A 25,956-nucleotide genomic window follows, 5' to 3' on the forward strand; every position below is an offset into this window, starting at 1 on the left:
GCGACGATACATATGTGGGTGATTTGATCAGTGCATTTTTTTAGAATTGGATTGGTGTGGTAAATTTGGAAGAAAAGGCACAAACGGGAAATTTTCCTGCGCAGCGACAAGGGTGCTAATGATAAAGTTTTCTTCATGACTGTTACGCTTGATAAACGACCATAGTCACCGAGAATAAAACGTGCGGAGCGATTTTGGACTGCTTCAAGGGCATTGGTTAATCCGTCGGTATGTGGGTCCCATACTGATGAGGCATATTCGAGTTTAGAGCGAACAAGTGTTTTATAAAGAATTAGTTTCACAGATGACGGCGCCATAAAAAAATTGCGTTTAATATAGCCTAGCATGCGGTTAGCGTTTGCGATAATAGAAATAATGTGTTCATTCCAGGTCAGGTTTGATGTTAGAATAACGCCGAGGTACTTATAAGATCTTACTGATGTTGGTGAAGCATAATTAAGAAAGTAAGAGGCAGGGCTTACAATTCCGCGGCGTGAAAAAAGCATTACTTTACATTTTGTCGTGTTAAGTGTCATATTCTATGTTCGGCACAGAGAATGACTACAAAAAGTAAGGTCAAGGAAGGTTCTTCGTCTGTGAATGGTTCCTTCCTTTCTTGTATGACCATGCAATAAACGTGTCAAGTACTTTGTGGTTTTCTCGGCTGCAGGTGGGCTTATGAAGTTCCACAACTTCAGCTATAATGATCGTTTTTTTTTTCTTTCTTGTATATTGCAATAACTTGTGTATATAAGATCCAAAATTCGACGTGACACGAAGCGGAAATTTACTGCGTGTGACCAGCTGTGCGTGTCCGTCTCATTCACCGTCTACATGGGGTAGCGAGAAGTGAATAAAATCAGGGGAGCACTTTGACGACCGAAGAGGCGAAAGCCTTTAACCGCCTCTGTCGGTGCCCTCTGCTTGCAACTGTTGAAGATCGTTTGGCGACTCTTGAACGCTTCCGTACGGCATCGCGAGCGCGTTTCGTAGCGGGCGACATTGGAGCGCGCGCGGGCTGCATCCTTCCTCGATCAACGTTCAGAGAGCACCTGAGAGAGCTCTGGGTGATACGACCATTGTGCAAACTTTTGACGTCAGTGTACATGCGCCGTTGTTAAACCACCTGAGGATTGCGCATGGGGCACTGTGCATGCTCAGTGTGCGCGTTTAGTGGGTATCATTAACTAATCATCATTACTGTTCGTACATCTACTACTACACCATTAACTATCATTACTGACTTTTCAAGTGACCATTAATGACAGCTGCCGCGGACGCATGGACGGACGGACACGCTGGCGAGTCATGAGCCATAAAAGGCTTACGCCTTAAAAGAATATCGAAAGCTTCAGGCGCATTAATGCAACATCCTGAGGTACAGCCGCTCGCCCGGTCGTGCATCGTATAGGCGGCCGTTATGGACAGCGTTCAGGCATACACTTCCTACCTGCTGCAGTGATTGTGACATAATCGGCGTTTTCAATGACTACTTAAAAATGCAGTCTTTAATGAGCAACTAGAAAGGGCACTGTTTACGCCTCAAGGAGTGAGCAACGGGCGTACCGACGCAGCTGGCGCGGCGTTTCCCTGCGAGCAGTTGTCCCCGAGCAGTGGCGCCGCGGCGGGCGCACGGAGAACTAGGCCCAAGACGCCGTTTCTGTGCGACGTGGCGGGCCGCACCTCGCTTTGCGCTTTGTATCTAGCGGCCGTGCCATACCATAGCATACCGCACCATACCATACGATAGCATAACATACCATAGCATACCGTACCGTACCATATCATAGCATACCGTGCCATAACATACCATACCATAGCATAGCATACCATAACATAGCATACTGTACCATACCATAGCATACCGTCCCATACCATACCATACCATAGCATACCGTACAACCATACCATACCATACCATACTGTACCATACCGTACCATACCGTATCAAACATACCATACCATACCATACCATAGCATACCGTGCCACAGCATACCATAGCATACTGTACCATACCATACCGTACCATACAGTACCATACGATACCACAGCATACTGCACCATACCATACCATACCATACCATACCATACCATACCATACCATACCATACCATACCATACCATACCATACCATACCATACCGCAAACCACTGCGTACTGGCATTGTGTCTGCCGTCATGCTTTCTAGTGTATCTTGAAGCCATACGGCCACGACGAACGCGAGCAAAAAATCCTTCACTGTGCTCTCAGAAAATACGATTAGCTGCTGCTGTTTCTGCCTCGCGTGTACCCACTTATATTCGGCGACACTGACTTGAAAAATTGTGTCTAGTAGCAGCATGGCTTATTGGCGCATAGTTCATGAAAAAAAAAACTAGCGCAGCAGAAGAAAGACACCCTAACAGAGACGAACAGCAGAGTGTTAACTTGGAACAGATTTTATTATTCGCAAGCAGCATATTTATACGCTAGAACATGTCCACATGCTGTCCCATGTGCGACCAGGATCAATATCTTAGAAACGGGAGCTCTCGATTACATGAGAATATGGATGGAATGCCAACATGCATGTGTCCAGATTTATGTATCTTTTCAGCAAAAACACACCGCGGTGGCTCAGTGGTTACGGCGCTCGGCTGCTGGCCTGAAAGACGCGGGTTCGATCCCGGCCGCGGCGGCGAAATTTCGATGGGGGCGAAACTCTAGAAGCCCGTGTACTGTGCAATGTTAAAGAAACGTTAAAGTACCCCAGGCGGTCAAAATTTCTGGAGTCCTTCAGTACAGCGTCCCTCATAGCCAGAGTTGCTTTGGGACGTTAAACCCCTATAAACATAAACCTAAACCTTTTCACAAAAGAAACAATTGAAGCTGGAAAGATACGCAGTTTAAGACGCATATGTGTTAGCACTTCATCGATATCTCACGTGATAAAGAGCTCACCTTTCTGAGAAGTTGATCATATTAGCACATGTGGCAACCCTGTCTTGTGGCGTATAATTACGTTGCTTATGAATAACAAAACTTGTTGTCAGTTAGCGCTCATGCAGTTCGCCTCTGTTACTGTATCTTGCTTCTTCTGCTGCGCCATACTTTTTTTTTCCACGAACTATGCTTAATAGAGCCGTGGCTGCATTAAACACGAAGCCACGCGTTAACGTTAACGTTTATAATAGTGGCTTCCGGCAGCACGAGGCCCTATCAATGATACATTTGTAGCTTGCACATGTGCCGCCGGTCAAGCGCACAATATAACAGGACTGTGACTTCAGGGTGACACACACGCCACTGTGAACTTTCGAACGAAGGGTAATATGCAAGCCATCTTTCATGAAGTGTCCGATTGTGCCGGCATTATGGTGCATCCGATATTTTGGTGCATCCGGATACATCCGGTATTTTGGTGACTTGCACAGTCTAACACATCGGCTAACAAGTTGCACTCTGTCTAAAAGGAGTACCGCGTGCATGGAAACAGCCAGCCAACCTCGAAGGCCTTGCTTCCTCCAAACCTGCTTGCTGTTCTTGCCTCTCCGAAGCTTCAGACAAACGTCGCCGCATGCCACTTCCGTCCGGGAAAGCCGCTTTGTGACGGCTTACACCGCTGAAAGCTGTGATTGGCCAAAATGGGCATGGCGGCAGCACCTTAGAAGTTCGAGTGCATGAAACGGCAGGCGGCGAATGTTCCTAAATCAAAAATGCTTAGGATTGCATATAAATGATTATACTTATTAATGCATTGTTTTCTGTATTGTGGCAAAATTACTTGTCATATTCAACAGAAAAATGGGCAAGTTTACCGAAGAGAATCAGACTCTGAAAATATGAAAAAAGGTGCGCATGGCACGCCGCTCCTCGACGTCCGGGAAGGACAAGAGACACAAAGATACGGCGGCGGCTACACGAAATATACGCTGAGAGTAGTGAAAGCCGCATTTGTATGCACATTATCAAAAACAAGCACGCCGAAAATTGCTTTGGCTACGGAATGGCCTATGAGAGTGAGCAGCAGGAGTGACAGGGTCAGTAGCTTTTAAAAAGATTGTCATATTGCGTCGAAGTGCCCACATGAGTGAGCGTTTTACTCTTTTCACCTTCGTGTGTACTTTTTTTACTATTTATTTGCACGTTTCCATGGCCCACTCTTCATTTTTACGGTGCTGAACTTACCTTCAGGTTGCGTGTGCCGTAATGAGTCTAACTGACGCAAAGCTTGCGATTCTATACATTTAAATTTGCTGAAATTAAAAACCAAGTTATAATATTCGGGTTATCATACACCACCTAATTTCCACGAATAATTTTTGTGGTGGCCTATTGAAAGCAGTACAATGGAGAAGCTCGAAAAATTATTGTTATTATTCCCAATTTCATCCAACTAAATCCTCCTCACAACATCCAGTCTGATTTTTCCCGAGGAAGCTGCGCTATCTTCTACACCTCCTAAAGCTAACGTGAAACGAAGATTGCGTACAGGTACCCAGAATAGTTTTCAGAGTACATGCGAAGAAGCTGATCTCTCAGTACGCGGAAAACCTTAATTTATTTGCAGTCCTATAGAGTGCGCTTACAAAGCAAACAATGTGCTGTCAAAGTCCAATCACCACCTGTGTACAGTACACCCGTGACTGCCAGGCAGCGGGCGACTTAAGATTTTTTCGCGGCTTCCGTGTTCCATAAACGCTTTTGAGCAGCTGTAGCTCACGAGTAATGAGATTCAGAACACTAGCATCCAATTTCGGAATTCAAAGTGCGCGCATAGTTTTAAACTAAAATGGACTTCAATTTCGCGGTATGCGAATAAATAGCTCGTGGGAATTCATTTATCTGGTATCAAAATGAACATGTGTTGTAATAAATTTCCTCACAGAGTGCATGTTTTCCGAAGTCCCTGCGAGTTCAGCGCATTCACCAGCGCAACCAAAGTACAACCACCAGAGCTTATTACAACCTAACGTTGAGCTTAAAAATAGATTGAAGAAAATCATTTCAATCATGATACCTAACTTTAGTCTGAGACTCCATGATTTTCTCTTTGAGCATTAAATGATAATCGCAGCATCAACGCTTATTTTCTCACATTTGACAAACATTCGCGCGTTCGGATATGAAAAGGGTACACGCGGAAGAAGCGATCTTATGTTCCTCGAGCAAATATCCTCCGTATTGACGCTCGTCCCAAGAAACGTAAAGCAAGTGCAAAAACACGTCAGCAGGGAAATAGTGCCTGGCTCTCAGACGTGACCACAGCGGTATATTCACGCCAAGCACTTTGATGCGGCTTTGTTCCTCTTTCTATGCAGATTCCGGCGCCTTTCACGCCAGCCATTCCACAGAAGTGAGTGCCGCGCTTTGTGAAGCGACAGCGAGCCTTCGGTGATTTATTGTTTGCATGCCTTCAATTCCCTTGCTGCGGACAGTCCTCCTTCTTGTTGCCGTCAATGATTAAGCTGTTTACTCAATGGCTGCAGCATTAGAGCGAGAGAAAACATCTTTAGCGCGTGGCATGTCGGCCTCTCCTCAGCACGGGAGTTCTCATAGTTCTAAAGGACAGCAAAATACCGTCCCACACACTGCAGGGCACAGCTCTGAGGTCTTATTCGCTCTGGCTAAAGAGTTTCCGTTTCTCTTCACGGCTCGTCAGCTCAAAAGAAAAGTCGCAGCTCGGAAGAAGAGAAGCAACGATGCCCTGCATAGATAGATGGGGGCAGACGGCTGCGTTAGCAATAGCTGAATCCTGTTTGGGATACGCCGTTGGTTAGGTTCACTGTTCTCGCAACAAAATGCATTTCCTCCTTATTTTTTTCTTCTCAACAGACAATTTTATGCATTGAAGGCACCCTTAGCATTTTATTACAATTTTTCCCCGCAGTCCCTGCCAAGTACCATTGTGTAGTGACTGCAACGTCCTTCTGCAAAATATAATAAGAGAATAAAGAAACAAAATAAAGAAAAAGGCTGATAATGCGTCTCTAGTTTTCGTAGAAGGGTTTACCAAGGGGAGCGGCAGCCGCTTAGAATCACAGTTACAGTGAGGAGATGTGAGGGACAACTGTGGATGCGTAATGAGGAAAACAGAGAACTACAAGCTGTGCTCTGACCTCAACAAAACGACGGCATTAAATATCTGAATGAGGGCAGCCGGGGTTACAGAAAGCCATATATGTGCGCAGAAATTGATAAGGCAAGCTTATAGTAAGGAATAATTCTGTAGGAACAGAAAATGGCATTTATATAGCGATGACTTGAAAGAACAGCGGAGCGAATCGATATTTCATTTGAAATAATGCGTGTAGGTTCCCTAGGTAAAATTTAATTTCTATGCAAAAGAAGCAAATAAAAAAAAGCTGCTGTCTAGAAATTTACCTAGGACATCCAACACGAATTAACACTCAAAGAATCATTCATATTCCTGTCAACTCCTTCCCTGAAATTTAGATACTGGCTCCAGGTCCTCCTTTCAGTTGCTCGGTTACGTTGAGGGTGACAACCTAACCCAATGACAAAATTGCGCTTAGTTCTGCTGTCCTTGTTGAAGTATTAAGATATAAACCTTGTGCTGGGTGCTCCACTTTCGTGTGTAAAAGCGAGCTAAGTTTCGAAGGCACGAAAAAGTAGACATGAAGATTGCTACATAAGGAAGACTATAAGCTTACTTTCATCCTCCTGCTGTCGTCTACATTGATCTACATCAATAAAATAACTTCACGCGGTTTCATGCTTGTCTGCTGGTCCCGTGTCGCTTCGTGTGAGCTTATTTCACCGTATATGGTTCTATAGCGTCTTAATCTATAATGCAATGGACCTGCTACATCTATACTCACTGCGACTCAAGCCTCTGCACTGTTACCTAATTCATCTGCGCTAGTTTGCCTGTTTTAATGTTTGATGTTTTGTTAAACTGAATAAAAAAAATTTCGATCCTCTCCGCGATACGTAGGATATGCTCTCCAGGGATAGCTATGGGGGCTCTTTTGAAGATCTCTTTTCAGATGGTGTTCGTCACACTTTCTTGGAAGGTGCTGCCTGCCAAACGTTTTCGAATAGCTTTCAAGCGGGTGTTAAAGGCGGCTTTCACACGGTATTCTTCTTTAACCTCTGAGACGGGTTCGGCCCACTTCTCGCGATCGTGCGTGGCTGCGCAATGCTTCCGTTGCCGAGCGTGCGTTTTTGCTCTGCCGTCTGCAGCATTGGTACAGATGAGCACATGGACACGTTTTCTTTTTTATGTCTGAAATTCCCGGTGAGATGCATGGAGATACCTCTTGGCCGGCTCGCGACGATGGCTGAGTAATCTATAACGCGGCAGCCAAAGAGGCGGCTGTCTGCACTCCTGCGCTGGTTCGAACTCCGCTCGAAATGCACAGAAAGTTTTTTTATTGTGTATATAAAAAACACGTCGTGGTTCCTTTATGTCCCTTGAAAGCACGTACCCTCAGCTTAGTAACGATGCCAGTTTCTGTCCATATTGTGGCCAGTTTGCTGTCCATATTGCTGCTATACACACTCGCTCGCTTCTTATTCTTTTGGTCGCCCTTCCTTCTTCCTTCATTGTTTCGCACCCATTCCGCTATGAAAAGGACGGCTTACGCCAGACATGTGTAACCAAGGTGTAGGCCCCTTTCCTTCGAATCCACTGTTTCGCGCCATGACCACTATGGTGCTCTTTGATTTCGCTTATAGGCCATACAATTATTGCTACAAATAATCGAAAAAGTGTTTGCTTGAAGCGGGCTTCAACCATGATGTCCTAAAAACGATCAACCAGCGTTATTACAGACATATCAAGGGCTTCTTTGCATAATAAGGGGATGTTTTTTTTAGGACTCCTTAATATGTCTTTTATTGTCACTGAAGATAAGTTTCAGGCTATCTAAAACTGTGTGGGAAGGCTAGCTTCGTTTACAGCGGTAATAATTTTTTTTTCGTGCTTACGAAGGGACGAACGGAATACACTCGTCGTGTATTTTTATCGAAAAAAAGTGCCCGTCGAGTGTCCCTTCCAGTCGCTCGCACCATTTTTTGCAGCCGTCGCGGTGGCTCAGTGGTTACGGCTCTCGGCTGTTGACCCGAAAGAAGCGGATTCGATACCGGCCGCGGCGGTCGCATTTCGATGGAGGAGAAATGCTTGAGGCCCGTGTGCTGTACGATGTCAGTGCACTTCAAAGAACCCCAGGTGGTCGAAATTTCTCACAGCCCTTCACTACGGCGTCCCTCATAGCCTGAGTTGCTTTGGAACGTTAAACCCCCACAAACCATAAACCTTTTTCTGCGCTGCCCTTCCATCAAAATGAGCATCCACGAAATTTTTCATACGCCTAGGCAGAATGTTTTCTCGCGAGGCTTGACTTTTTTTCTCAGCCTTTTCGCCTACTTTACCTTGAAGCAGGCGATGACTTCAGAAGAGGGAAAAAAAGCATAACTCGAACAAAGGTGATGATGAAAGAACATAGGTTTCTAACGATCGCATGATGTCACTTGCATAGTTAATTTTATAAAGAAAGTGTTATCAGACAGCGCGCATCGTATTCTGGTTGTTTTGTGGGCATGAAAGTACAGCGTAAATAGCGAACGCATTAGCGCGATCCAGGCACTGGCCACACTTGTGTGGAGTAAGTTTCGGCAGCATCGTCTAGGTACTCGTGTCGATGACGTTTGCCAGCACTGTCGCAATGAAAATGTAAAGCTATTAATTTTACATTTCCAGCATGGCATGACTGTTTCCGGGTGTAACGTTTTTCCCAAGTGCTTTCCTGATAAACAAATGCCTCATTGGATTTCAAGTTGCGTGCGCTTTTGCTGCCTGGCGACATTGTGGAAAAACTAATGGCTGCGCGAAATGCTTAACCGCAAAAGGAAGTCGTTTTAAACTGCGCCCTTGTGCTTTTTCTGACCTGCTGGTGCCACTTCATATCTTAATACCTCTTTCATTTTTCCGCTCCTGACTTCAAGATATAAGCCAGGGCTGATGCACAGCAAGCTCGTTTCTTTGGCATCGTCGATTTATGCTCTTGGACGACAGGGATAGCGCTAAAACTACGAGGAAAAGAAACGATTAAAGTCTCGTCGTTCAAAAAATATGTCTGTGCAACTGGGCTTCCATTCAACTTCATTACGCACCCGCATCGCCACCAGACGCTGATGTCACCACCGACGCACAGCCGAAGAAGAAAAGCGAGTGGCGGCTCGCTTGTCTTTTTCGACAAACAACAAATTGCAAGGAAGGCGAGTCAAAATGAGCAAAAACAGACTGCGTCTCGTTGAGCTGATGTGAAAGATGTTGGGGATGCACTTACACTTTGTAGTAGCTTGGCGTCCTCCTCCCTCCGAGCCAGATCCCAGATCAGAGGACAGCGAACGAGGTCTTCGGGAAAGAGAAAAAAAAAAGAAACAGCAGCCATAATCAGAGTGATTTGCAGACAAGTTTCACCATTACAAAGTCAACGACGCTGCATCTTTTGTGCAGCGTTATAAAGTTTCTTTTTAAGCTAGCGGAAAAGTTTACTGCCTGTTATGCCTCTTTCACGCGTCTTTTACATGCTCTCGTGCTTCGCTTGATTTTGTGTTTTAGTGAAGTTCGCGCACTCCGGACTCACTTCGGCGAACCGCGATGCGATGTACACTACCAAACGAGCGTAGCGTTTCCCATTTGAACGCTGGCGGAAAACTTTCTCGTGGAATGGTTAGAAAAAAAAAAGGGGGGGGGGGGGGGGGGGGAGCTCGCGAACTGCTTGCTCGTTTGCATAGGCAACGAGCATTCGAACCTCAACAGAAAACATTGCTGCGACCAAGTATGCACCCATTGGATACATTTGTGGCGTGAAAAAAGAAAAATGACAGAATTCACGACAGAGAAGTTCACTACAACATCCACGAGAGAAAAAAATACTTCACTGTTATGGATTAAAGTAAGCGTCTGAAAAAATGCATTGAAAATTCGGTATTGTAAAAGCGTTAAGAAAAAAACGACTGAGCTTGAAAATGCTCAGTGTTCAAAAACAACGCTAGCGCTAGAAATATTGAAGAATAACACTGAATAACTGGAAACAGTACACTTCACTAAGGCTATTAATGACACAAGGCAAAGTTGAGAAGAATTTTTGGGTGGTAAGTGCTCAGTTAATCACCAAATGTACACCACGTACCCAAATTTATTTTTCCAAAAGAACGATACAACAATGTTCAGTCGCCTCGCAACTCTACCACAACATAGGCCTCGTGAGTGTTTGATTTCAATTGCTTTATGCAGCTGAAACCATTCTTTCATTGCAGAATCATATCACTTGCCACTGAAATTTAATTTCCTCATGCTTTTGTCGCGGACGGAGCACAAAACCTGCGGTTGCACCCAAAAAATACTCGCACCAAATAAACTGGCTAGCTTATCCAGTTTTACTGCATAAAGCTGCCGTGGCTTTTATTTGAAAAGCTGATAAAGAAGAAGCGACGTAATTCAATGTGCCTGTATGTAAATTTGCGCAACTAAAACAGCAAATTCGGCATATTTCATTAGCTTTATTTTTCCCAGCTTAAAGTTTCTCTCTATCTCTCTCGCAGGCAACGAGGTTTCATTCTCAGATCTATGTGGAGCCCTTACTGTTACCTAAAGACCAAATGGTCTCGAAATGTGAGGACAATGGTTCTGTTATGTCCAACAATTTCAGACAAAAATTTTGAAAATTGGAAAATTGTGAGATACTTTGACGGAAACATTGATGGTAATGGTCCATTCTTCTGATATGTAGGAAAATATCTCTTTTGAAGTATTTTCATTGATCTCATCGAACAGTTCAGACTCGCAGAGAAAACTATTGGGGAACGCTTTTGACGATAGCAAAGTCAATAACAGAAAAAAAAAATCAAGACTGCCATTGGGTGATATTCGGGTATACTGATTGTTATAGTGAAGTCTTATAGTACATGAAAAAAAACTACGTTCATAAAAGGTTTCCAGCTCAAAAAGTCTTTTGTCCAGAATTTTGGGTATGGCTTAAGAGTACCGCAAGTGCTTGGATACACGGCTAAGAAGCAAACCTTGTTGCTTGGTTACTTTTGGCAAAGCCGGTACTTCGAAGAGTTCAGTATGATGCGTGTTTAAGGCACTGTGCGATCCTGCATTCATTCGCTTTTTTTGATGGCTTACAGACCACTTAACATAAACATAAAGAAATAACTATCTATGTGGCGGGAAAACGAAATGCGAGGTGTGTTGCAGATCTCCACGCACTAAATTAGGTACGACGGGCAAGCCATTCCTCGCGCGCTGAAGGCTAAAAAGTTTAAACCGCGCAACGCCAACACAGGTTTGGTTACTCCAAACCATGAACCGAAAGTATTTTTTCTTCAAGAGCGGCGCCATTTTTACGGCATGGTCGAATTATTCTCGCTCACACGGTGCCTCTTGAGAGAGCTTGGTCCACCCCGCGGAAAAACCGGGGATATCTTTCACTGGGACGCTAATCCAGCGCGGCGACGAAGCGCGAGATTAGATGTGTTCTCCCCTGCCGGCGCATCGTGAAAGTGCTGACAGAGAAGTAGGCAAACTACAGCGGCACCAGAGTTCACGCTTCCCTCGGTGTAATTATTCTCCCTGCAGACCGAGCTAGGAACCAAAAAGGTCTCACTAAATTCTCCCCCAGTAATGGGCCCAGTTGAAATGCTCACGCATCCTTTAGATGGAAGATTTCACAAATAAGCAGCCGTATGTCTCCAGACTTGCGCGCGTGTCCGATCTTTTCTGCGATGAGGAAACGCGAAGACGAAGTTTTTCGACCGCGGTAGCTCAAGAAATGCCCCGCTGCCGACTGTCCGGCCACAGTGAAAACAAAATTAGACGACGACGTGCGTATCTTGAGTATCAGGCACATACTCTGCACTTTTTTTTATCAGCGTCACTATTTCGGGTTCTCGACTAAGCACGCCGCAATTATAAGTCCGATGCTTTCTCGTTTTAACAGCAGTTTTTTTCTATTCAAGAGGCCAATTTAAAAATGGCACAAAATCGAGTTAAGTGGAAAGCTGCAGTTCAAAGGTCGAGAATGATTGTTACCTTCGTTGAACACACATGCGTCTACATCCCCACCTTCATAAGAGGATGAAGCAGCTGGTACGTTGCGGAGACTTCACTTTCGAATGGGTTTCTAACGAGCAGCAGTATTAGAGATGATATCGGATTATTTGGGGGTTGATCCCATTCCAATGAAGGGACAATATACGCATATAATGAAAAACTACCGGAAGCGCAAAATACCTCAGTATACAATTCCGATGGTAATATCGCAATCGAAATATGCATCCCAAGTAAGGCAGTTTTGCCCCCGAGGTGCCCTAATATGAACCAATATATTTAACTTCGGTTAATTTTAAGCATGAGCAAGTAAACGAGCATAATTGGAGCGATGCTTGTGAGAGGGCAGGAGACTGACAACACAAAGAAAGAGAATTTGAGCCACATAGGCGACTGTAATATGAAGGGGACAAAAAAAAATTGCATGGTTTATTTGTGCGGAACTGGACAAGAACCCGATTTAAGGCCTTTGCCCTCATAAGTCTGAATCACTCCTTTTGCTATGAAAGTATTGAGTGGAGCTAAATATACGGCGTATCTAAGCTATGAGGGCTTCTTTAGCGAAGCAAACTGCTCAGGAAATTTGTTCAGACCGCCACAACCACGCCATGCTTATATCTTTGAGGCAACAGGTTTGGATCCTTCGAACCTGTTCAAAACAAGGACATACTTCAAGTTCGAAAGATTTGTGCTGTACTGGGATCGCACGTGAAAAGTGTAATTAAAAGACAGATCCTTCTTTACAGCCACAGGTGCTTCGGAATATACGTTCAGTTATTTCATCACATGATCTCAAGCCGCCGCGGTGGCTCAGTGGCTATGGTGCTCGGCTGCTGGCCCGAAAGACGCGGGTTCGATCCCGGCCGCGGCGGCTGAATTTCTTTGGAGGAGAAATTCGAGGCCCGTGTACTGTGCGATGTCAGTGCACGTTAAAGAACCCCAGGTGGTCGAAATTTCCGGAGCCCTCCACTACGGCGTCTCTCATAGCCTTAGTCGCTTTGGGACGTTAAACCCCATAAACCACAACTACATGATCTCAGAAAAATAAAGACAAAAAGTGCTGCTTCATAGAAATAGACATTTTAGCTCAAAACCTCCTCAAAGTTTTATCGCTCTTATTCACACGGTAATATGCAATGAGCTAACTATCTTGATATACAAAGTGCTAAGACTTATTCTTCCTACCTGAAGGCGTTGTTACAGTATAATAACAAAGGAAGAAAGCAAAGCTGCAGTTTCATATGCGCTCTGTGAGAAAACACTAGGCTACTTACTACAGCATGGCTTGTTGTGAGTGGTCAAAGTGAATATTTGTTCCCAATTTTTTTTAGCCAGGGACATGTGTGATTCAGATGGGTGCATCATGAGCAAGAGGGATCGGTTTCATCTGAGAGTTTTAAATAAGATTGCGCAATCCAGTAAGGCAGCTACTGGAGGTCAAGAGTTTTCTGACAATTTTTCGGAAGCTTCGTTACGTCGCTAAGGTAGCTGGCGGCATTTTGGTTAAAAAAGAATACCTGTAAAAAACAATAAAATGTATCAAGACTGGGGACGTGCGCACTATTAAGGCGAAACGTCAAATAAAATCATGTCGAAAACCTTGCGTTTCTCTCACACCTGCAGATTAGATCTTAGAGACTTTTTTTTTTATAAATGTTAATGGAAGGCAAATAGTTTTGTGTAGGTGCTTTGGTTTCCAACAGCGTACTTTCTTAAATTGTGATGTATTGTTCTACTAGAGTTTTGCATGCTAGTCCTGAAGCGAAGGACAAAACAGCCGAAGAAACGGCACACAGAGATCATATCTGCCATTTCTTCCGGTATCACGTCCAACTTTCTCGGACGAAAAAAAATATTTAAAATTAGAGAATTGTAAGATACTGTTGTAGAAATACTGAAGGTATGGCCCATTCTTTTCATATGTAGCAAAATATTTCTTTCAAAGTGCTTTCATACATCGCATCGAACAGTTAACACTGCCATACAAAACCAATGGGGAACGCTTTTCACGATAGAAAAAACGCTAATAGAAAAAAATAATGCAGGACAGCCGTCGTGTGATCTGCGGATATATTGATTGTTATAGTGAAATCTCACATTATATGATAAAATTGCGTTACTCAGCATTTTTTTCCTCGAAAATGATTTTGTCTAGAATTGTTGGGTACGCCTTTTCTATTGAACGACTAGAGAGTATCCTACATTTACAGACCTATTCAAGACAGTTATTTTGATCGTGTTTCGAGAGACTTTCCAATAACATCAAGAAGCCGCGTTTTTCGCGCGCAAAATAACTAAAGTGTGAGAAATGTACTCCTTACCTTGGAGAGTCCGACTCCCAGAAATAGTCTTTATAGGCGCGCGCACATGACCAGGAATGGCCCGCTAATTACAGCACTCAGCAATAAGACAGGTCCACGCACAGTCTCAGAAAGAAAAAATAAAATAAAACAACGAGAATATTACAGTCACCGTCACGACCAAGCGATCTAAAGCTGGCCGACGGGAGCGGCTTGCAGCTGTGCGCGCGGTCTAAAAGTTTGACGGAACAAACTTGAGGCGGCAACTATCCGGGAGCGCGCTGGCGTCGGGCGCGAGCGCGGCGGCAGTCGGAGCAGCTTGTCAGGGCTGCGGACCTCGGGCAGGCTCCGGGCGCAACTCCGCGGCTCGTGGGCCCGCGCTCCGGGGCAGGGGCGCGCTCCGCCGAGCGGCGCTTCGGTCTCGGCCCGTCGCGCTGACCCGCGTCGCGGCGCGCACCGCCAGTTCACCTGGGCGACGAGCGCGACGCGGACGTCCCGACAGGAGCCCCACGGTCCGACACGAAGCGAGGCTGCGCCCAGTTTTGCACTACCAGCTTTTACTCATAATAATAATAAAAAAATCGCTGACGCACCTAGGAATTGTACGAAGCTCTGTTTAATTAATCGAAATTTTCTTCTTCGTCTACTTCCTCTTCTTCCAAGCTCGCGTAGATAACAAGGGTAACCTAGCTCCCAGCCTACCCGGCCACGTATGTAGTGTTCGCTAGACATGGCCCTGTGTACAGTGTGCCCTTCTAAAGACCTGCGTGCTCTATATTGCTAACCAGGAGAAATTGTACCTGGAGAGATGCCCAGGTGAGTTCTGTAGTAGGGGCTCAAAAGGGGTGCCCAGAAAATCTGGAGACATTTTCGCGCAAATTAAACAATAGAAAAAGCACAAATACAGTAATAAGGTACAGGGGCGTAGCCAGGGGAAGGGGGGGGGGGTCGGTGTCAGACACCCCCCAAATATTTTCTTAGCTCTGTATTCCCCCTTCTCCTTTCGGCCTTTTTTCTCGCCCATACGATTTACACACCGCATTGATATATTAAAATGTAAAAACGAAAATAACGAGAGTGCCGGTTTATTCCCATTTCAAAATTTTCCGCATATCTGTTAAGCAAAGTTTCTTTTTCAGATAACATAGTGCATTCCGCGACCCAAGGCCAAGCGCAGTGTTGTTAATGGCAGCGCACGCAAGTGTCAGTATTTTTAATTTGTTTACAAATTTGCTTGTAGAACTTAAAAAATGGCCACTTGAAGAACGTATAAAAATCACCAGATTTATATGAAGCCGCTGTTATTTGAAAGGTCCGTTTTAATGCTACAGAAAGGTTGAAATGCTCGGTTAACGCAAGCTGTGTTTGAGCGCAGATCAGAGCGACAGCCTAAAGGTTAAATTTTGCGCTTATTAGAAGTGGTTTTAACGCCTTGAAATGCCGCAATACGTAAACATATTGCTCAAACATCGGGCACGAAACTGACCTTTTTCTCGACAGACAGTCTCCACGAAGCGCTTCAAACAAGATTCCCCGCTTCCAACAAGATAGCACTTTTCTGCCAGGCTTCAATGTAACGGACTTACCAGGGCGCCCTCTTTTAACACGTTTTCGCAATTGCTAAGGTGTACCTAACAAGCGCCAAATGGCAGCTTTTTCTCAATCAGAGCGTCTTTTTTTTTTTCATTTTGTTCTGAGCGATGCGTCTGCGGCCACTCGCTGTCATTCGAAGCAGCAGGTGCAGTGGCCGTTTTTCTTCCCATTGTGAATTGTCGTCAAATGCTGTTCCCTATTCTCAAACTGCATTCGCGCGCAAGACTGAAACGCATGAAATGTGTATTGGAGGGAGTGACGGCCGAGCCAACGGTGCCAGAGCCAGGCACTGAGAGGATTCCCGCTTTTGTAGAAAAGACGATTGGGTAAGACACAACTCATTCTGCGCGTGCGTGCTCAGAGGCATTTATATCTCCCCACAGCCTCCGCTTTAGACGGATGGAGTGGTCGAGTCTGCCTGACGAGAGCCAAGGCCAGCGCCGCTATTCTGTACGCAGGCGCTGACTCGCGTAGTAGACTTGCGCAACAACACTGACATTGACCTCGAAGAAATATAGAGCTTCCAATTCATAGTACACACTCTCTCCCTTGCGAGTTACCATACAAATAGCTCCTCTTCGCGACAGACTAGGATAGGTCAGCTGTCTCGGCTTATGGGCACGGCCTCATATTTATTGCACGTTCTTTCACTTTTTTTTTTACTCTTCTTGACACTACTGCTGCTCGATCGAAGATAGCCTTACGGGGGTCATTACATCACATTGACTATGATGGACACTTCCATTATTCTTATTATCCGATTAAAAGCCCAACGCCTGCCTTGCACGGCGGAGTTTTTATTCATTTCGTGTTTATTAGGATAGAAGAAACAAAGGATAAATTTTTACCCCCGTATAGATGGACATTTGCACATATTTCAGTGGTTCTCGTGCCTGGACAGTCCTGACGACAAAACTATCGGAGATGCCTACGAAGCACCGCGTGCTGTCATTCCAGGTTAGGAAGGTGCTGGTAAAAACAGTTCGTTGGCAGAAAAAAAATAAAGAAATTGATTTCAAAATTGAATTTAAATTTGGCGACAAATATTTCTCGGGAAAAAAATCAAGGCTGGCCGATACGTTGATCGTGAAGGACGTGAAGGAGTGATTTTTGAGAAAACAAAACTAAAAGCAGTGACTCAAAGTTTAGGTGTCAATTGTTTGGCTGGACATCAAGCCAGTAGTCAAGATTGCACACTCTACTTGCCCTGTTTTCCTAAGGATGTGTAGGGGAAATTTTGTGCACCGTAACAATGAAAGCTGTATCCTGGCGGGCCCAAGTGCGCTCTCCGGCTTGGTCATCTTTCGAGTGCAGTGCGTGTGGTCTGCGAGTGACGTGCTCGCGGCGCGGGTGTGAACGAGTACTCTCGAGCGCAGAATAAGCGGGTACATATCTGACGCCCCCTCAGCGGCTAAGCGAAGAAAGCATGCGCTGGAGTGGGACGGGATCTTGTCGATAAGCGCCGATCGAGAGACGCGATGCCCGTGGTTCCCAATCGGGATGTTCACGTTGTTTGACGGGAGATCGCTTCGCCGGCTGACATTAGGCCTTGGGCGCCCCATAGGCAGGGTGCCGAGACTCTAGCTACGTCTGTCGTACTAGATAGGCAATTTTTTTTTTATCGCTGGAGTCACGTTGCACCGTCGGCGTGCTTCCCCTCGAAGATATGGATGGTATTTTTCGTCTGGTGTCCACTGACCAGTGTGGCGCGAGTGGATAAAATGCTGTTACTGCTTCGTTCGTACTCGCTCTGCCGCGGGAGAGCTCTGACTCGTCATTTCTTTCGCGCGCAGCAAACCGCTGTCTTCGCTTCTGGGTGGTCGGGAAAGCTTGTCGGCTCTCGAGGTCAGATAGCGAGAAGGCTTAACCATCATTATTCCGAAAAACAATGGAAGGCAATTTTTGGGAACGTGAAGGAAAAAGAACTTTCGTCACTCTCATTATTACAGAATTGAACTGAGTTATTTGCTTTTTAGAGCTCAACTCTTTGACGGCCGTTCCTGGCATGCACGTCGTCGTAACCGGCAGAAATATAACAAAGCGAAGAGCACAGCGAAGGACGAAAGTAGGGCGATGAAAAAGGGAGAGCGAGAATGAAAAGGCGGAAGCGTGAGGTCGAAAGTTCAAGAGGAGGGTATGGCGGGGGGCAAGCTAGAGCGGTCGTGATCAGTTAGCTTAGGCTGTTGCGTAATGACTTTCTAGAAGCGTTTACAGATAGCCGCTTTGCGGTTAACGTGCACCGCAGCCAACTGGGCAAAAGCGACTGCGGTGGATGCAGAAGCAGTCAAATATTCTAGAAGCCCTTCATATTCAGGCTGCATACATTGGAAGATTTATGAAAAACGACGCACTGTCTTGCCCAAGTGAGCGATTCCTTGCGCAAATATTGTGGGTCCATTAATTCGCGCACAATTACGTGGTTGATTACGTATGTCCGAATCAGCGTTAGATCTATCACAAAAGTGCTGGTTGCAACTTCAGTCAGATATGAATCAGCAGTCAAACCATCAGCCAGCACATACATGGATGTCTATGGGAGCCGTTTGTGGATTCCACGCCGTTTACCATGGGAACGGTCACGCGCTACTGTGAATGTCGGGCCATGCGTCTCGTGGCCTGCTCCAAAGGAAGATGCGTCATTTGTGCTTCAGCTTGCCTCCTTGAAGCAACGCGACAAAACACTGAAGGTTAGCTGAAGAGTCGTTGAAGCTATCTGCCTTAATATATCGAAAAATCAAGCTGCGCTGATATTTTGCGTTAGGTAGAGCCGTAATCGTCGGTCAAGTTTTGCAGTGAAAGCTGTAATAGCTTTGTAAAAGCGATTTAGTAGAAGCAACTTACACGACATAACGGCAGACGTGTAGCGCATTACGCGTTACGCGTTTTTGTAGGTGGGAGCCTCCACCACGTGCCTGAAAGCGCGACTGCTAGCCCAGGGAGCCAGTGGACTGCTCAAAACCAACTTAGCCTAAACCCTCAATTGGTTTTCAGAAAAGAAGAGGCACATAACTTCCTCAATTTTGTAGGTGCACACTGTATGAATGGATGGTGGCAGTTGCCACCATGCTCAGATTTTTGCTTTGTATTTTTAACGGTGATATAAATTGGTCTATGATTTTGCCATTTTCTTTAAATACGTTACCCACTATTCTAACCTTATGTCACTTCTCTAATTTTGAGTCACGAATCTTCCAATCCCTTTTTGCTAACTTGCACCTCAGATTCATTCACATGACCATTGTTATATCTCTAAACCCTAGGGCCTCAGGGAGATTGACTATCCTGATAGTCACTCTCCCTGAGAGTGATATCCGGATAGATATCATCACATTCGAGTACAAGATGCTTAGTTGTTTCTACAGGTTTACCCCACACTGCACATTTTTTCTTGTTTTTCATTAAATTTGTTTTCTTTTATTTTGCATCTGTGCGTTCTAATTAAAGCAGCCTGATCTAGCTTCGACGAGTACGGCACTGCCTTTTGAGTTATCATAGAACGATTCCTTCCTGCTCTGCCTTTTCCAATTTCAGTATAGTTCTACACTCTACTTCTTTTCCATTGAATTCATCCAGTTTTTACCTTCTGTGGTTTTACCTGTCGTTTAGAAATCTTTATTTCTCCGTCTTTGTGTCCCGCATAGTTAGTGGTTAGTTTCTCAGTCTTTTCCTGCCACTGTGAGGCAACGTTCTTTCTGTATAAGTATTGAAATGCTTTACCTGCCCACCTTGTATCGTCCACTTTCCTCAGGCGTTCTTCATATATTTTTCTCTGAGCTTCCGGGGATTGGAACGTTGCCCAGCCCATATCTCCTTGTACTGCGTAGCTTTTAGTTTTGCCGTGGGGAGCTAGTGCCAATCTTCCAACCGCTCTATGATTTATTTCTAATCTCGACTGAACTTCTTACCTTGTGCATAAAACCGTATTCCCAGAAGTAAGCCCTGGCACCATTATTTGTTTTCCAAATACCTCTCAGTGCTTCATATTTGTTGAACCCCCATAATACCCTACGTTTCATTATCCCGGCATCTCTTCGGCGTTTTGCTCTTAACCGCAATCTCACAGCGCGATTAAGGTGTCTATTCACCTAAAGGGCCAGTTATGCGCGTTTCCTTTCCTCGAAACCAGCGGAGGGTTTATACTGCGGATAAGACAACAGTAGGAACTAGACCCCGGACCAGGACGAATTTTTCTTTAACTTCGAAGTTTCTGAGAAAGCTGTATAGCTTTCCTTTGTAGCCGTATGGCTGCTCTTGGGTGGATTCCAATGAGTAATTACTCCCTTATTAGGAACTAGACTACTTGTTTCGTGCAAGCGGGCGCTGGAGTCCGTAAAGCGTACTCGGAATGCGATTAAACGCGATCGAATCGAAGACCGCAAGTGGAAGAAGGTTGAGTATGCACGCGTACGAATAGACGCCAAAACGGCCTTGTGAGACGCCCATCCGGGCAGTCGCCTGTGAAACGTCAAAATGGGCCTGCCACTCGAGACCACTTGTCCGCTAATGCCAATCAGCTTTCACTGAATAATGCGCTAAACAGGTAAGGTTAGATCGAATATTTTTTTTTATTTACTGACACAGGTCGCAGTGCTGCACGCGTATTTACTACTGTAGAGACGTAAGAGGTGTATGCGTAGCGTAGAATCGAGGAGCCTCAAGTTGGCCTTGCAGTTGGCCTCCTCTCAATACTTATTCGCTGCTGAACAAATCTTCAATCCGTTCAATTCAACGTGTAATCTGTGCCACTCACACTTACGTTTGACCAACGCCTGAGCTCCAAGTGTGCCAATAGTATGCCCAGAAAAATTTCAGACTTCGCGTTCAACAAATGTGTGAAAGAGTTATTTCCGTAATGTTGATGCAAGATCATTGAATATAGCAGTAGTTTCTCATTGGCATCCACCCAAGCGCAGTCATACGACTACAAAGGAAAGCTATTCAGCTTTCTCAGAAACTTCGCAGTTAAAGAAATATTTGTCCTGGTCTGGGGCTCGAACCCGGGACCACCGCTCTGCCGGAGCAGTCGCTCTACCAACTGAGCTAACCGGGACGGCAAGCTTATGGTATTGCGAGAGGGAATTGATCAGTAATTCGAAGTGGGAACAGTGTTAGTCAAATGTTTAGGGGAAACCCCAAAGGTGGAGAAGATTTGTAATGAGAAAGTAGTAATAAGGGTAAGTACTCCAATGAATAACTACTCCCTTATTACAAATCTACTCTACTTTGGTGGATTCCTCTAAACATTTCACCAACCCTCTTCCCACTTCGAATTATTCATCAATTCCCTCTCGCCCTACCATAAGCTTGCCGTCCCGGTTAGCTCAGTCGGTAGAGCGACTGCTCCGGCAAAATTGTGGTTCCGGGTTTGAACCTCCGACCAGGATGAATTTTTCTTTAACTGTGAAGTTTCTGAGAAAGCTGTATACCTTTCCTTTGTAGCCATATGGCTGCGCTTGGGTGGATTCCAGTGAGTAACTACTCTCTTATTATAAGTCTACTCTACCTTGGGGGATTCTCCTAAAAATTTGAACAAGATCATTGAATTTGCTTTGGGTTCAAGGCTTTTCGTATCTGAAGGCTGGTCTTCCGGACTTCTCTTAGAGGCAGTTTTGGTGGCAGTTGGGTTAGTTGAAAACTTAGTTGCATTTTAGCTCTGGCACAAGACCAGTATTATTGCTTGGTATCTTGATATGCCTCGAAATTAACATACAGCCTTTGTCAAAAGTATAGAGCCCAAGGGGTCCGCTTCTAAGCTGTGTAGTGCGGCTCTTGTTGCAGTTGTGCAATGATCTTGCTACTTTTTATGGGCATGCTGAGCAATGGACGAAATTAAATGCGCATTTGATTTCTGTTGTCTTCTTTGTTGTTTTCATTTCCGTAACATAGTGCGCAGCAGATGCATGCAGTCGGCACATGCGTATAGTCTCGCTGTATTCTGTTGCCACAAAAGTTGTGACAAGTTGCTCAAGCGTCCGTGCGTTTTCTCATCACGTCCGTCATTCTTAAATGTTAAGATGGAAATAAATTTCGTATGATTATTATGAAGGTTATCGGCATTTTTTCTGTGCGGAATAATTTTACAGATAGTGGACGAAAATAAAACCGCATACCCACAACCTCTGCATGTCGTGTGCAGCGTTCTACCAACTGAGCTGTGTGCGGTAGCTGTCCCTCCTACTAGTTGCAATAGCGCGATGTCCGATCTAGCAAGCTTCTAGTTGTCTTGATCTTCATTTGATCAGGCTGTGCGCGGTCTTGGTTTACTCACCTTGTAAACTGTTTAAGGATTGATTTTTCAACGTTGGTGAGCTGCCCGCTGGGGCACCCCGTATCGTCCAGCATTTTTACCTGTGACGGGGGGCTTCTTTAAACTAGGTCGCCACACACCTCTTCAATGAGGCTCCGACACTGGACTTGACTATGCCTCGCTCGATTAATTTCGAATGCGACGAAGCGAACGGCGGAAGGTTCATTTGGGGCTGAACAGGAAAGAAGAAGTATTCGAGTCTGTTCTGTCAATATTATGAAACACTGAGAAACCACAAATGTACAAAAGGCCATTACTGCGCGTGTGTCAGTGGCGAGCGGTGATACACTGCTGTCATGAGGTAAATATCAGTGAGTACTGGCGCTTGAAGAGCCAATACATATTTCCTCTCTCCGCAAGAACAGGGAGTCGTCATGGTCGGAAAGGGTATACACCAGGTAAAAGCTCAATCATTCTAAATGTTGCCCATAAGAATCCTGAGCATGAGCTCCGCAATTCTGACGCCCCGTGGTGGTCGATGCAGTCGCTCATCTCATTTTACACAAACTCCTACGGCAAACAGATATTAAAGGTGTTTCGCGTCTGCTGAAAACACACTAACTTTGGCCGGGAACTGCAGGCGTAAGTATTTGAAGGCACTGTCAGACCTCATCATAATTCCCGGGCCATCTAGTTCTTGCACCGGCAGGCACTTGGGCAGGCAACTCGCCGAAGGTCACGCTCAGACATGGTGGTGCGTAAAAGAGATTACTTGCGCGTTTTAAGCGCATAAAACGCTACGAAGCTTGTTCTCCGCAGGCCCTGATTGAAGTTGCCAGTATTATGGCCCGTTCGCTGAATTTTAATTTTTTACTTTAGCCAGCTAGCGGGGGGCATTTCTTACAATCGCCGCTGATGACTGCCCTGACCTTCTTTTGTTAACGGCAGTCGTAACGAGGAAAAAACCGTCTCCTTTGTCTGATTGCGGAAGTTTTGCGGACGCATTTTTGATGCTTGTCATTGTGAACTGAATGCGGCGCGAGCTTCGGGCTTCGCTGGTGTTTGGAAGGAAATCTACTGCGTCAAAATCACAATGTTCTGCTTCGTCAGGCTTCCGTTCTTCTGCGGCATTCTCGACGAAAGTGTGCATCTTTGTTTTGAGAAGGTTTGGTGATGCGCAATACTTGGTACGCAGTGTCAAGATATTCGTTTCTTATAGGGGTAATGCGAAGTAGTCTCGGGTGCCTTCGAAATTCGGTGCTTCGGAATGGCACGCTAACTAAAATAGGTTGCTCATGAGACCAGCCTGACATTTCGAAACAATCGATTGTCGCCCGTACAGGGTTGAGAGGAATGCATTTTTAAAGCTAATAGACAATCTATGTAGAAACATACTTGCCTCACAGCTCCGGATTTCAAGATGCGACGAATGCTCTTGGCGTATCGTTCTGAGGGCTTCATGTCACTGAATAGCAAGGACACTTAAAGGCGTACGAATTGATTCCTTCACGTTATATCTTTGAAAGGATCCACGGACAGCTACTTAGCTGCACAGTGGCACTAATGCTGTAGAACTGCATATTTCAATGAGGGTCAGATCCTGAAGCCGTACAACTTACACACGGCACGTGAAATAATCAAGGCTTTTTGCATTTTTAACAACGGCGTGGCTTGCTTCAGCACCTCTATTGTGGCACTAGATTCAATTTCAAATGAAATCGCTAACCAATCCGATTGTCACGATTTTCTTGCTTTTCTCTTTGTTTTCTGATCTTGGAAACGTGGTCTCTTAATTAGAAAAGGAAGTGAACAGGATCGAAAGATTTGGTTTTAATAACGAGTACGTGTTTTGTCTCCTGTCCTTGGCCTGTTATGTGCGATATTTTTTCGTTCTTGTCATCATGCACTGACCCATGAAAATCAGCAGACTTGGCAGCTTGGTCATAGGCACCTTGGTCAAAAAATCAATGAAAATGGTTTGAAGCGGACGTTCAAACCACTATAGGCCACCGCTGCGATAGCTATGATATCATACGCGTTCACAGCGCTCTCTCGAGGGGCCAGTGTGAGAGGTTCGAGTATATGTTGCCCTTTCTTTTCACGGTACGATGTCAGACTTACTGCTTAAATGCCGCAGGTCCGAACTGTGCAGAGGTAAAGGAACTTTTGACATATTCCTTTATAGGCTTTAACGTGCCAAATTGAGTTGGGCTATGATGTACGCCGTAGTGGAGGGCTTTGGATAATTTCGACCACCTCAGGTTTTTTAACGTGCAATGGCATCCCACAGTACAGGGGCCTTTAGCATTTGGCCCCAATTGAAAAGGTATTGCTGCGGCCGGGATCAAACCCGAGCATTTCGGGTCAGCAGCTGAGAAACTTTTGAAGTATTGTACTTGTTGTTAATTAGACCACATCCCATGTACTGAAAGAAGACCTTGTTGCTTACACTGTACTTACGTTCTCTATAAATAGGTGATCCTCTCTGATTCCAAAGAGAGTGCGCCAATGTTGAGAAATACGACATCAAGATGTTCCAGTCAGACCACCACAAACCGCTGTAAGCAGAAGCTTGGGAACGCAGTACAATAAAGGTTTGGCTCATAGGAACCCACAAGAAAGCTTTAGCGGCAGGTCCTGCCTACATATTCTAGCATTTGTTGAAAAGCTGAATGAGTGAGGTATCTCGAGCCCAACGCGCTTTTTCTTTCATTAATTCTCAAATTAACCGCTAAATTTATTAAGTCATTATCTTGTGAATTACCCATTCAATCTTGATCGCCTATTGTGTTATTCGAACGCCAATCATCCACTCACTCACTCACTCACTCACCCACCCACTCACTCACTCACTCACTCACTCACTCACTCACCACCCACCCACTCACTCACTCACTCACTCACTCACTCACTCACTCACTCACTCACTCACTCACTCACTCACTCACTCACTCACTCACTCACTCACTCACTCACTCACTCACTCACTCACTCACTCACTCACTCACTCACTCACTCACTCACTCACTCACTCACTCACTCACTCACTCACTCACTCACTCACTCACTCACTCACTCACTCACTCACTCACTCACTCACTCACTCACTCACTCACTCACTCACTCACTCACTCACTCACTCACTCACTCACTCACTCACTCACTCACTCACTCACTCACTCACTCACTCACTCACTCACTCACTCACTCACTCACTCACTCACTCACTCACTCACTCACTCACTCACTCACTCACTCACTCACTCACTCACTCACTCACTCACTCACTCACTCACTCACTCACTCACTCACTCACTCACTCACTCACTCACTCACTCACTCACTCACTCACTCACTCACTCACTCACTCACTCACTCACTCACTCACTCACTCACTCACTCACTCACTCACTCACTCACTCACTCACTCACTCACTCACTCACTCACTCACTCACTCACTCACTCACTCACTCACTCACTCACTCACTCACTCACTCACTCACTCACTCACTCACTCACTCACTCACTCACTCACTCACTCACTCACTCACTCACTCACTCACTCACTCACTCACTCACTCACTCACATTAACCTGTTCATTCTTCAGACCCTACCTATGACCCACGGACATCATATGCTACGTTTTATTCAACCCTGTCACCACTCGACAAATCGCTCTCTCTGGCGGATCAATAAGAGGGAGGCCGAATACCCTATACGAGTCAGTTTATACGGTTACATCCTTCACG

This window comes from Amblyomma mixtum, chromosome 3 (assembly GCF_055824585.1).
Source record: "Amblyomma mixtum isolate Tamu chromosome 3, ASM5582458v1, whole genome shotgun sequence".
Taxonomy (NCBI): Eukaryota; Metazoa; Arthropoda; class Arachnida; order Ixodida; family Ixodidae; genus Amblyomma; species Amblyomma mixtum.